The sequence below is a fragment of the Misgurnus anguillicaudatus genome, chromosome 2 (assembly GCF_027580225.2).
Source record: "Misgurnus anguillicaudatus chromosome 2, ASM2758022v2, whole genome shotgun sequence".
Lineage (NCBI taxonomy): Eukaryota > Metazoa > Chordata > Actinopteri > Cypriniformes > Cobitidae > Misgurnus > Misgurnus anguillicaudatus.
The window spans coordinates 20521540-20535191 of NC_073338.2; positions in this window are offsets into that span (position 1 = coordinate 20521540).

A 13652-nucleotide genomic window follows, 5' to 3' on the forward strand; every position below is an offset into this window, starting at 1 on the left:
AAAAAATTTCATTCAAAGAAACATGTGGTCACGGTTCATGAGACAAACAATTAGAAAAACTGAGTGAGAGGAAATTCGTGCTCCGCTATTTTTATTCATTGGTCCTAATAGGATAGCAAACAAAGAGAGTTTTTTTAACATGCGACTCATAATGGGTTTTTAGCAGACATGGATCATTTAAAGCAATTTCATAAAGGCATTTTAATTAAATTTATCATTTGCACTGTATATTGACTTATAAAAAGGTTCACAAACCATACTGAAAGGACCAGGACCACAAGGTTTATTCTGTTCTAGCTTCTAATCACTTCTTTGTTCTGGCTAGTTTGTTCCTGATCTATGAGATGCATTTTAGATGCCTGTACTTTTTATTTGCTTATTTAATTTTTAAAGAGTTCGGATGCAAAACGCAGATGCAATAGTCTGTTTGACATATTTTTTTTGTAAATGAGCATTTTTAATCAGGCTCTTATTTTTAGGTTCAGTCATTTTAATTTAATGGCAATGAAAGGTTATTAGTCTGTAATTGAAATGCCTTATTTTCACAAATGTAATTTCATTGGTATTTAACAAATTTGACTGTCCAGGGTTCCGACGGGTCCTTGAAATTCTTGAAAGTTTGTGAAACTGGGGTAAAAAATTCAAGGCCCTGGAAGTTTTTGAAAATATTCATATATAGATACAGCTCATTAAAGGTGCTTGAATCTATTTTATGCAAGAAGTTTTCTGGAAAAATCCATATTATTTCCTGTGTAGTGTAGAATAATATCATAAAAATTCTAGACTTTTTAAGCACACGTGCTAAACTGTTCGCTTTAAATGCTTATATTTTCTGTACGCGAATGTTGATTCATACCAAAATGCATAGTTGTGTTTGACACAGGAAAACGTCTCGGGTTACGTTTGTAACTGTTGTTCCCTGAGAAGGGAACGAGACGCTGTGTCTCCCTTGCCATACTTCTTGCGTCCCTGTTACACCGTCTATGGCAATATTTCAGATAGCGATATACTTCTTGGCTCCCCCGTCACAATGTCTTTGTTGTTAAGCCTCACCATTGGTTGAATTTGATATACACATTCAAACGCACTTATCCTTGGAGGCGTCCCCAAAGTGTCACCGCAGTGACACAGCGCTAGTTCCCTCGAAAGAGAACTGTAACAATGTATCTTTAAAGGTAACACAATGTAACCTTGCTCTCACTTGAAATGTTTCCCAACATTCAGTTCTTGAATTTGAGGGTATTGGACCTGGAAAGTCCTTGAAAGGTCCTTGAATTTGAAGTTAACTAAGGTGTGGGAACCCTGACTGTCCTTCGCTGCACTTCTTCAGAAAAGACATAGTAAACATTTGCTGAATCATTAAAGATGCAACTAAAAACATTGCTAATGATGAAAAAGAATTTTAAAAGAAAATTTAGGGGGCGCTGTGATCCATGTGACTGCCACTTTCAGGTTAGGTCCAAAACTCACAAGGGAAATAAGTTTGAATGTAATCCACGTGCATTTCTTAATGTTTTTTTTGTCTTAATTTGATAGATAGTAATGTAATGAGAGGACAGGAAAGTTTAGAGAGGTATGGTGGAGAGAGAGGTATGGGATTGGCATTGGACCTCGAGCCGAGATTCGAACTCGTGTCGCCGAAAGTGCATTTGTCCCAAAGACTGTAAAAAAAGATGGGCAACGCAACATCTCTTCCTTTCATTTTAATGAACTGAACGTAAAATGTCTGACGATGGGAGCTGACATGTTACGCAAAAAAGCGCAGTTTGGAGCCAGGGCATGTGCAGAAGGAATCGTGCATGGACCCCAGAGGTGGAGCCACGGCATGGTATCAAACTTTTGCCCAAACGCGGAATCCAAACCATGCCTCTTGAACGTCTCATTTTACTGGCTTGCTAAAATAAGGTAAGTTAAATACAACTCATTTTGTCATTGTGAAATAATACAGAAATCGAAAATTAAGTTAGTTATATCTTCAATCTTCCTTTGAAGCTCCAACAGTCCGCTCAGAGAAGCTGTTAATCACAAATGTCAATCATAACGACACACCCCATTTCTATAGCATCAAATTACAAGCTAAAATGAAACTTATCACAAAAATGAAAAATTGAAGTGTATTTTTTTTATTTTTGTTAAGAGCCGAGTACCATTTGTTTGCATAGAGACAGCGGGGTTTATGACTTGTACTGCAACCAGCCACCAGGGGGCGATCAAAGAACCAGCAGCTTCACTTTTCATGATGTATGAGGCACACCCGGGCTGTTTCTCAATATGCGTTCTTCAGCGGTCTTGCGTCCTTGTGTTCTCGCTTTACGTCATCATTAACTGTCAAAGTTCAATTCCAATACGCTTTATGCCCAGCTGCACTACTTCCTGAACTTCAGCCAGCTCCTTGTTTCCTGTCTGCCATTATTGGACAAACTGATTAATTCAGGTGTGTCTGATTATTGCTGTTGAGACTACTGAGGTCAGGCACACCTGGATTAATCAGTTTGTCCAATAATGGCAGACAGGAAACAAGGAGCTGGCTGAAGTTCAGGAAGTAGTGCAGCTGGGCATAAAGCCTATTCTCAAGAACACAAGTACAGAGGACGCATGGAAATACCAAGATGTGTTCTTGATATCGAGGATGCATCGAGTGCAGACTTGCGTTCTGAAATCTGGGGAGGTCAGGTGACCAACAGGAAGATCGCACACATCTCAATTCTCACAAGTGTGTTCTGTGTTTTCGCTATGATCTGAGTTCGTTCTTCCAAGGTCGCCTGGCAAGACCAATCTCCACGAGAACGCAAGTCCGTTCTTTGCGTCCTTGGAATTGAGAAACAATTCCGACAAAGCGAAAGTATTGAATTATTCAGTTAATATCATAAGCATGCATACTTGTTATGAAAAAGGGCTGAAAGTTGGTGTATAATGGTTGTGCATTGTGGCCACTTAAGTACTATTCGGACGGGTTAGTTTTACATAGGGAGGTGGGGTAAATACATTTTTATCAGAGCTTCTCAGTCCCTTCTGAGTCCTGTCTGTATGCTCCATGTCAGTAATCATTACGGACAATGTCAGTAAAGATTACTGCGACTTTTACCTTCTGTAAAAAGGTCCGGAGAAATTATCCTTAGGTAATACTAATCCAGTGCGAATAGACCAGCTGTAAATATACACGTAAATTTTGTAATTTCCTGTTAATTTGCGGGTTTCTTTTAAATATAAAAGCATTTAAAGAAGCATTTACTTGCGTTCTAGGTGGAAAAACAAGTCAGTGGCAAGTCAGTTCCTGAATAACACGTCACAAAAAAGTCAAATTTACTTCTCAGAGACACGAAACTGACGTTCTCCCCAAACTGAAATTAAACACAGTGTTTTGTGTTTTCCTCGTCTGTGTCATATTGTTGCACATGTGATATCAGGAAGCAAGGTAATGTGGACGTGACAACGAGAGGTGACGCGCTGCGCAATCGAGTTACCCCTCCCATCCCTGAATGTTTTACTGAGATTTCTAATCCTGTCCGAATTGACCATCATATTACAGACGTCCTGTGGTAAAATGACATCTACCCCCGTAAAACAAATCCCATCCGAATAGGGCTTTAGTTACCACTCCATCCAAAGACACTAACTTGGTCAATGCCATATTTTTTCTGTATGTTATGTTAAGATGACCACTGATAAAGTACATTTATTACTAAGCATACAGTTGAAAGAAAAAATATGTGAACCCTTTGGGCTTACTTGGATTTCTTCATAAATTGATTATAAAATGTGTTCTGATCTTCATCTAAGTCACAACAATAGAGAAACACAGTCTGCTTAAACTAATACCACACAAACATTATACGTTTTCATGTTTTTATTGAACACAACATGTAAACATTCATAGTGCAGGGTGGAAAAAGTATATGAAACCCTAGGCTAATGACTTCTCCAAGAGCTAATTGGAGCCAGGAGTCAGCCAACCTGGGGTCCAATCAATGTGATGAGATTGGATGTGTTGACTAAAGCTGCCCTGTCCAATAAAAAACAAACACCAGTTTTGAGTTTGCTGTTCTGAAGAAGCATTGTCTGATGTGAACCATGCCTCGCACAAAAGAGCTCTCAGAAGACCTACGATCAAGAATTGTTGACTTACATAAAGCTGGAAAGGGCTATAAAAGTATATTTAAAAGCCTTGATGTCCATGTGTCCACGATAAGATAGATTGTCTACAAATGGAGAAAGTTCAGCACTGTTGCTACACTCCCTAGGCATGGTCGTCCTGTAAAGATGACTGCAAGAGCACAGCGCAGAATGCTCAATGAGGTGAAGAAGAATCCTAGAGTGTCAGCTAAAGACTTACAGAAATCTCTGGCACATGCTAACATTTTTGTTGACAAATCTACAATAAGGAAAACATTAAACAAGAATGGACTTCATGGGAGGACACCACGCAGGAAGCCACTGCTGTCCAAAAAAACATTGCAGCACGTTTGAAGTTTGACAAAGAGCACCTGGATGTTCCACGGTACTACTGGCAAAACATTCTGTGGACAGATGAAACCAAAATTGAGTTGTTTGGAAAGAACACACAACGCTATGTGTGGAGAACAAAAGGCACAGCACACCAACATCAAAACCTCATCCCAACTATGAAATATGGTGGAGGGGGCATCATGGTTTTGGGGCTGTTTTGCTGCCTCAGGCCCTGGACGGATTACTGTCATCGATGGAAAAATGAATTCCAAAGTTTATCAAGACATTTTGCAGGAAAACTTAAGACCATCTGTCCGCCAACTGAAGCTTAACAGAGGATGGACGATGCATCAGGACAACGACCCAAAACATAGAAGTAAATCAACAACAGAATGGCTTCAACAGAAGAAAATACGCCTTCTGGAGTAGCCCAGTCAGAGTCCTGATCTCAACCCGATTGAGATGCTGTGGCATGACCTCAAGAGAGCGATTCACACCAGACATCCCAAGAATATTGCTGAACTGAAACACTTTTGTAAAGAGGAATGGTCCAAAATTTCTCCTGACCGTTGTGCAGGTCTGATCTGCAACCATAGAAAAACTTTGGTTAAGGTTATTGCTGCCAAAGGAGGGTCAACCAGTTATTAAACCCAAAGGTTCACATACTTTTTCCACCTTGCACTATGAATGTTTACATGTTGTGTTCAATAAAAACATAAAAACGTATAATGTTTGTGCTGTATTAGTTTAAGCAGGCTGTGTTTCTCTATTGTTGTGACTTAGATCAGAACACATTTTATGAGCAATTTATGAAGAAATCCAAGTAAACCCAAAGGGTTCACATACTTTTTCTTTCAACTGTATGTGTGACCCAGCCTGTGAAACCCAGCAAGTATTCTTTGTGGTTGACTGTTTTTTTTACATACAATCATCCCACATAAAGAACGTTTTGTAAAAATAAAACCTTGATATCTTTAAGATTGACATGTGAAGTTTTGTCAGTGAACATCAGTACCCCAACAGCCTAATATCACCAAAAGAGAATCTGTCCTCCCCCACTCTAAAAAAATGCTAGGTTTCAACCCATAGTTTTGTAAAATATTGACAAACCTACTGTTGGTTTATATGAATCTCGAAAATGTCCACATTTTACCCAAACGTTGGTTTGAAACAACCCAGCATTTTTTTAGTGGTATGAAGGCAAAAGCTTTTCATCAGCCGTCCCCAAACTGATTCATCCCCATCTCTGCAATTACTCTCCCGAATTCATTCAAGCTGTTTTTTATGAGGCGTCCAAATTGTTGGAATATCTGCACGGCATGTGCAGCCATGTGTCGAAGGGTGGGGTGATTCAGCGCTTAGTGATTTTTTCCGACTGTTGTGACATAATGATTGTGTGAATATATGAGAGTCATCCAAGAGTCATTATCGTAAACAAATCACCAACATGCATATGTGCACTTGCAAACATAAACACACACAAATCTTATAAATGTGCAACTCGTACTGTACATCAGAGATCTGTCCTAATAAACGACAACTTAGAGGTAAAATGGCATTAAACATGTTGTGTAACATCCATGATGGCTGCTATACTCAACAACAAGCAGATGTACATTAGAGAAGGCAGGTTTTCAGCATTAAAATAACAGGTGCCATTTCCATTTACCTTAAAAGCGTATTTGCATGCATTAAAGCTCTTCTTTAGATGTCCACATTTCTGATATTGATGAAATATCCTCCATCATCTGTTTTGTGAAATGTACAAAGGCTTCATCGAAGCCATTTCAGGTGGCTGCATGGTGTTATTAGATGTGAGTGCACATCTTTTTGTTTATTACTGAGAAATCTTTACAGCTTAAAATGATATGAGGATGTGATGCATTTAATACCCATAATAAGGATGCATAAATTAGACAGGCTGAAAGGTTTTTATATAGATTTCTGTGGGGAATGGTGATTGTAAATTAAAATTCACACAATTCACTTCACAGTATGAATGAAATTTGAAAATGGCTTTATTTAAAATGTCTTGCCGTCTCTGGAGGGAAGATGGGGCTTGTTGAAGAAGCCATATTGTGAATCCTGCTGGGTACACGTAAGTGCCTGGATCGTGCTGCGGTTGCAACAGCAGCATCCGGTGGATCACAGTTCAGTGGTTTAGTCGCAGTTTTTAAGGGTTTGTTGGAGTTGAAAAACAAACCCAGCTTTTTAAAGCTAAATCTACACCGTTGTTGGTAAAGGGACTACACAATGTCAGGATATGTGGAGTGTTGATTGGTGTTGATTTTGTAAAAAAGTTTGATGATAACAGGATGGAGCTTAATAACGTCAGTAGTGATGTATGTTCATTCTTACTCTTACAGGCCTGATCAATTCAGACCCTGACTGTTCACACCTTATAATTTTCACACTTTTCCTTAGCAAACTCCAATAATGACGCATCAAACATTTGCAGCCTATGTAAAGGTGTAATGCTTTTAGTGGCATCTAATTGCAAGCAACCTAAATTTCAAAATGCAATGACAAGCTACAGAACAAACATGTCGTTGTCTGAAAGCACGTCGTTATAAAACGTGCTCTGTTGAGCTGCTTGTCTGTTTAGGGCTACTGTAGAAACATGATGACGAATTTCGTGTAGGGGGACCTGCATTGTGTGTGGGTGGAAATGGCTCATTCTGAGGTGGTAGGAACAATACAGTTCATTATGTGGGGTCTTTGTGCTGCACTGGTAATATAGTTGTGTATATATATTTTATTTCTGTCAAGAGATCCTTCTAAAGGGTACACATTGCATTATTTGTTAAAAAATACTAAAAGAGATGCTTACGTTCACAAAATACTCGCAAGACACTAAACTCTGATTACACATGAGATTAACCCTCAAACCTCCTCGTTTTCTGTTTACACTTCTGGCCCTTGGGGTCTATATGACCCCAAAATTGAAAGCATAATTGTAAAAAAATATACATTTTCAATAACACAAATAATATATCATTTTTTGTTTACTTCTCATCTATACAATAAAGCTGTGTTTTGAGAGATTTGAAGTACTTTTGTACCTGTTTACCACCATTCTTTTGAAAATTCACCTAAATGTTTATCTAAATTTGATTTAAATCGTTTTTAATTATTGATATAGGTGTTAGGTGTTGAATTCAGTGAAAAAACATAAAAGAATTACAGTTTAGGAATTAAATCATTTCAACCTAAAAATGCCCATAGAGACCCATTCATTTTACTGGATATGGGCAACTGCTCGCAGTACTACTTTATTGATACATTTTGAGAATTTATGTTTATATAAACATTAGAAATGACATCAAAATTAAATATTATCTCAAATAGTAATTTTTTGTAGTTTATCATTTTTAAAATGCCACAGAAATTTGACTGAATGTAAGTGTGGGTGTCTGTGTGCGTGCATGCGTGTGTGTGTTTGTGAGTGTAAATGTGCGTGCATTAGGTCACACCCCTTTATATCTTATTTTCTGCATTTGTGACTGATTTTATTTGCCAAATACCTGTACCATACCTGTGTGTGTGTGTGTGTGTGTGTGTGTGTGTGTGTGTGTGTGTGTGTGTGTGTGTGTGTGTGTGTGTGTGTGTGTGTGTGTGTGTGTGTGTGTGTGTGTGTGTGTGTTTGTGTTAATGATTTGGGACAAATATGATGTTATTTAATGTTAAACTATGTGAGTGGCGCTGCAATTTTATGTTTCAAACATAGATGGTGATAGAGAGGCAAAGTTATGGACGTCAGCTAGCTGCTTAACAGTCGTCATAACATCAAAGACCTCAATTTCCCAGCATTACACATTTGAAGCATTTACCACAACTCTAAAAGATAAGTGTGCATGTCTAAAGGTACAACTGCAGAACATTGCATTATTCAAAGTATACTGAAAAAGCCTTTGCAATTTTATTAAAAACCCTGAGTGGAAATCTTTCTACGGTAAACGTCCGACAGAATTGCCTCCTGTCATTTAACTACGGTCCGGTGAGTTCAGAATGGACATTGTGGTTAAGATGCACGCTGTGGACCTGCAGCTTGTAACCATGCCAACATACTTCATAAGCCCCACAGCTACTGTACACCCAACTCAAACTCAATTATCCATAATATAATAAAGGATTAAAGAAACAACAAATGTTTTCTCTTGACTGCATAAAAGGATCGTACAATATGTCCTTTTTAGTAATGTTCTTTCCTTACAAAAATGTCCAGAAACACCTGTTGTCCCCGTTTGATCCCATGGGTTGTAACAGATTCAGAGTGTAAATTGTAAATGTTCAAAGTAATCATATTTTTGCACATGCGAAATTGACTTCACATCTACTTATACTAAAAGCATGTACTTAAAGCCTTTTATATTTGCAGTCATATAGGGTAGGTTTCGCATTCAAAGTATAGTGCAGAAATAGCATAATGCAGAATACAAACCATCATTTTTGCATGCATGATTTGTCCTTCCATGATGGGTCCAGATATATTTATATATGCACCGGTGATGTAATACCTGTTGTGTCTGCCAGTTAATAAGTTATTCAGCATTCATCATGCAATTGCATAGCTTAATCATTGCAAATGACTAATATTCAATAGTTAGACAAAAGCACGTTGTTGTTCTTACATAATAATTCGACCTGTGATCTTCCGTTCACGAGCACAACAGTACACGCACAACACTTTGGTTTAAGTATATTGATGCACAGCATTATATTCTATTGATGTGCCTCTTTTCTTCAAAGAAAACCTGATTAACAGGAGCCCTTACTGATAATGACACTTTTAGTTCAATAGACACATGGACTGATTCATATGCTTCGTGCTCATGTTTTTACAATTAAATATTATTATATGGCCATCATGCATTGCATATGTCACTTTCCACCAACATATTGTGAAAATGTACCGTATGCGTCTCTCATACCCATCTGATTTCTTTCCATGAATCAGTACTAGTAATGAACCCTTGCTGTCCACAACAAAGCTAATTTGATTCAGCCAACATTTTCTTTGTGCTTGTTAAGATTTTTGCTCATCACACTCCCTGCAGGAATGTGTTACTCTAAATTTAACATTAAAGGACGAATCTAAAGATGGATATGGAGTACCGTACACAAACACAAGGGAAGCATGGTGCGCCTACTTGATCCCTTTGATGTTACTTTTCTTTTTGCACAAAATGTGATGGCATTTATTACATTGATCTAAAAGAACTGTAGGGGAAATGTGCATTTCTTAAGCAATGAATAAATTCTTTGAAAATCAATTATTTTGTAGAACAGCAGGTGATGTTTGTAATTTCGGAAACTGATGGCATGATCTGCATTGTCTTGTTTGAGAAAGCAATGAGTGGGCATATGATAAATAGTGCTATTAAAACATTCATTCGCTCTCAGTAAACTCCGTTTGATTTATTCAACTGTTGCAAGTATTAAACCGCAAACCACGGCTCTAGTTGAAGTTCCTGGCTGTCGTGCAGATGATTTATTCCTCAAGCGATAGTAAAATAATTGCAGGGAGCTCTGGGTTATGCGGACTGTGATCATTGTACAGAAGCTCTCCAGCTGGGTCCAAGCTAAATCCCCAACCTTTCAGTTAGGAAGCAACACGAGGCTCTGTTTACCTGTAAAATGCAAGAATATGTCTGCTGTAATGAGGTGGTTAAGCTGGTTCTCTTTGGCATGAAAACAAAACTGGAACGAACTGGCAGGCCACCCGAGTTTTCATTCAAGGACGTGTCAAAATGCAGATGATAATCTTGGTTGAAATTCTTTGGGAGAGCGTTTCGCAGTTTGAGATAAAAAGACAATTTTTATGTGTCCTTGAAATTCGTGTGCAATCAAAATCTCATTCTGCTCACACATCATGATGCCTCACGTGTTACAAATTCCTTCCTAAAAACCCATTATAAAAATGTGATAAAAAAGCGTTTAGGAGTATTAATAAAGCACTCGTGTGCCCACTTTAATTAAAGCTGATCATCAGCGGGACGTTTATTTTAATTAATCCAATATGGAAGATTGTAGGACCGCATCTCTTGACACTATTATGCCCTGACTTGGCTGAATACGTCGTCTGTACAGAACACAGAGATAAGGCACGTCGCAGCAGTACATCATTAGTTAGTCCCTCGAACGTCAGGTTTGCATCGTCCAGACTATTAGTAATCTGCCGCTTCGGGCCAGCTGATATTGGACATATGTTCTTTTCAGCCGAGCGAATTTAAAATGATCATACATCATGTGCTCTCGGATGCACCCTTGTTTTGTGACTTTTGCTATCCCCTCAGTCACATACGCCTTGCGGCCTTGACACTCATTAACTTCCATTTACTAAAGCTGAAAAGCTTTTTGCTCTCTGGGTTTTAGCTGTGGAGACGTGCTTTGAATGAATAAAACACACTTAGGATATTGATTTGGTAACAATGTTGTTTGCTCTTCAATTTCCCTCACTTAACCTAGGAAGATATTTCATTCAAATTGTCTCTCGTTCCCAATCTAGCTACGTAATGTTTTAAAATGATTAGGTAGGAGATGGCTCAGCGACCGTCAGTAGGACAAATTGAATCTTTTGGGAACTGGTTGGAGCTGATGTTAACAATAAAGTTACTGAATATCATGGCTTGAATTCAAATGCGTAAATTGTCACAAGAATATTGTAATGATGTGCAGCAGTGGTTCTCAAACTGGGAGACGTGGGATGGTGCCAGGGGGACCCCAGTTTATGACATTTTATGACAATACATTAATTTATCATACATTTTGTGTAATTAAAGCTGAGAAACATAAGGCTACTTACCAACAGTAGGCTACTATATATCATTTAAATGGGGACATATCATGACAATCTGACTTTTTCCATGTTTAAGTGCTATAATTGGGTCCCCAGTGCTTCTATTAACCTAAAGAATGTGGAAAAAGATCAACCCAGTAACTTAGTTTTGGTAAACCATTCTATGCAAACATGTGAAAAAATAGGTAATTGGATTTTGGCTCCCCTTATGATGTCAGAACTTTTTGTAAACTAACTTTTAAGAATCGATTTTTGACATTTTTGAATGGTCCACGTCCGCATCACGATGCATCGAATAATTGTTTTTTTCTCCCACCCCTGCCATTTATTGGAGAGAGAGAGAGAGAGAGAGAGAGAGAGAGAGAGAGAGAATAATTGATGGCACTATTGAGTTTCAATGTCAACAAACCACCATCATGGTGATCATTTCATCAGCTCATTGGCATTTAAAAGGCACATCCAAAAACAGAGTTTGGTTCCAAAACGCAATAAATCCATTTTGACTAATTTCGGTAAAAACGTGTTTTATATACCAAGAAAGTGACAAGATGAAAACCACTATTTTCTGTTACAAACTTTCACATAGCATCTTTAGGTCATACAAAATTCAAATCCATAATTTGATTTTCAAAGATTTATTATAAAAACTGAAGATTTTTTTCCACAAAATGCAATAAATCCATGACAACTTTTTTTTTCAAAATGCTATAAATATTAAATCAATATATAAATGTGCATTCAGCTTTGTCATGTTATATTCATTTAGTTGACTAGTGGTATACTCTGATTAAAAAAATAAACATTAATGGCATTAATTAAAACACTTAGCTTGTCATATTAAGAACACTGTCATTGCTGCTGTCATTCTTGGACCTCATCGCTGAACTTTTTTGACAGCGATCAGCTGTAAAATGTTTTGGTCCTGCTGATAAAATGAAAAAAAACCTGATAAAATGATGGAAAGTTTTTCATAAGATCCCCTGAGGTCAATGTGTTAACATGACAGAAGCTTGATGCTGTCGGGAGAACAAGCAACCCGTGTGTCTCTCGCGTAAATTTTTAGATGTTGATGGCTTAGGTTTCTTTCCTATTACAGAAAACCACCACCGGTTTATCAATGCCATCAAAAGTAGTTCACGAAGTACAAGATGAAGAAAACTAGGATTCTGTGTGTATTCAAAGCGACGCCATTGTTGTTTACAATGCGTGAAATGGTGCGCTGTGTTTGTGCGCTTGTTGAGCGGATTTATTGCATTCTGCAGAGAAGGAGGAGTGGCGTTTATTGCGTTTTGGGAAAAAGGGAGAAAAGATGACAGAATAACACGGCGGATATTGTATTTTGCTTAAGATTAAGAATTTACTTTTTTATACTGACCTGATACAATACTGATTTTGGCGGTAACTCGTTGTTGTTGTTTTTTCAAATGGCGTTTATCGCATTTTGGAACCAAACTCATCAAATTACCTATAGGGTAAAACTTCACATATGTACTCTGGGGACACCAAAGATTTATTTTACATCTTTTTAAAAAAGTCCCACAAAGGGATGCAGTGTACACAAGGTAGGCTGCACTGATAATCTGATAATAGAAAATCAATACGTGTGGATATTTTAAATTATATCAAGCAAGTTGACTATTGATCTCAACTGTGGTGTGGAGTCATTGCTGTTGTTACATCTAATTTCATTAAAGCTTTGGAGTCACTTTATATCAGGCGGTAGATGATACTCATATTGCAGAGTGTCAGCAATGACAACCACTTTATCTTTCAAACATCATTTTAAGCATTGTTTGATTTGCAGGTTTACACATATAGATTATCTGACAATTGGCTGTTACCTACACAAAATGTCTTAAAGGTGCAATGTGTACAGTGTAGGAGGATGCAATATAATTTAATATACATAACTATGTTTTTAGTGGTGTATAAAGGCCTTAATGAACTGTCATGTTTTCATTACATTAGAACGAGCCATTTTTATCTACCTACACTGCGGGTCCCATTACATGTAAGTTTCCATTTTGCCATCATGTTTCTACAGTAACCCTAAACGGACAAACTGCGCATTTCGTCACTTTGATGTCTTAAAGCTCCAGTGTGTACTTTTTTTAGTTAATTCTTAGCAAAAACCCATGTTTTCTTCCAAAAGTATGTGCTCATTCATGTGTAATTCCTTCCACCCCACTAATCAAAGTATTCTCGTAAGTGTAGAATCTGCTATTTAAAATACATACGATCGAGTCGCTCTCTGGCTGAATCCATGTTGTGCCTCCATCTTTGAAATACATTCGCTGACGAGGGACATTCCTGAAATTCAAGCTCCACCTTTCGCGCTTTCAGAGTACACTCAAGCTGGCCGCGAGCTGAAGCCTACGGAGGTTGCATGTGTAGGCGGTATACGTCA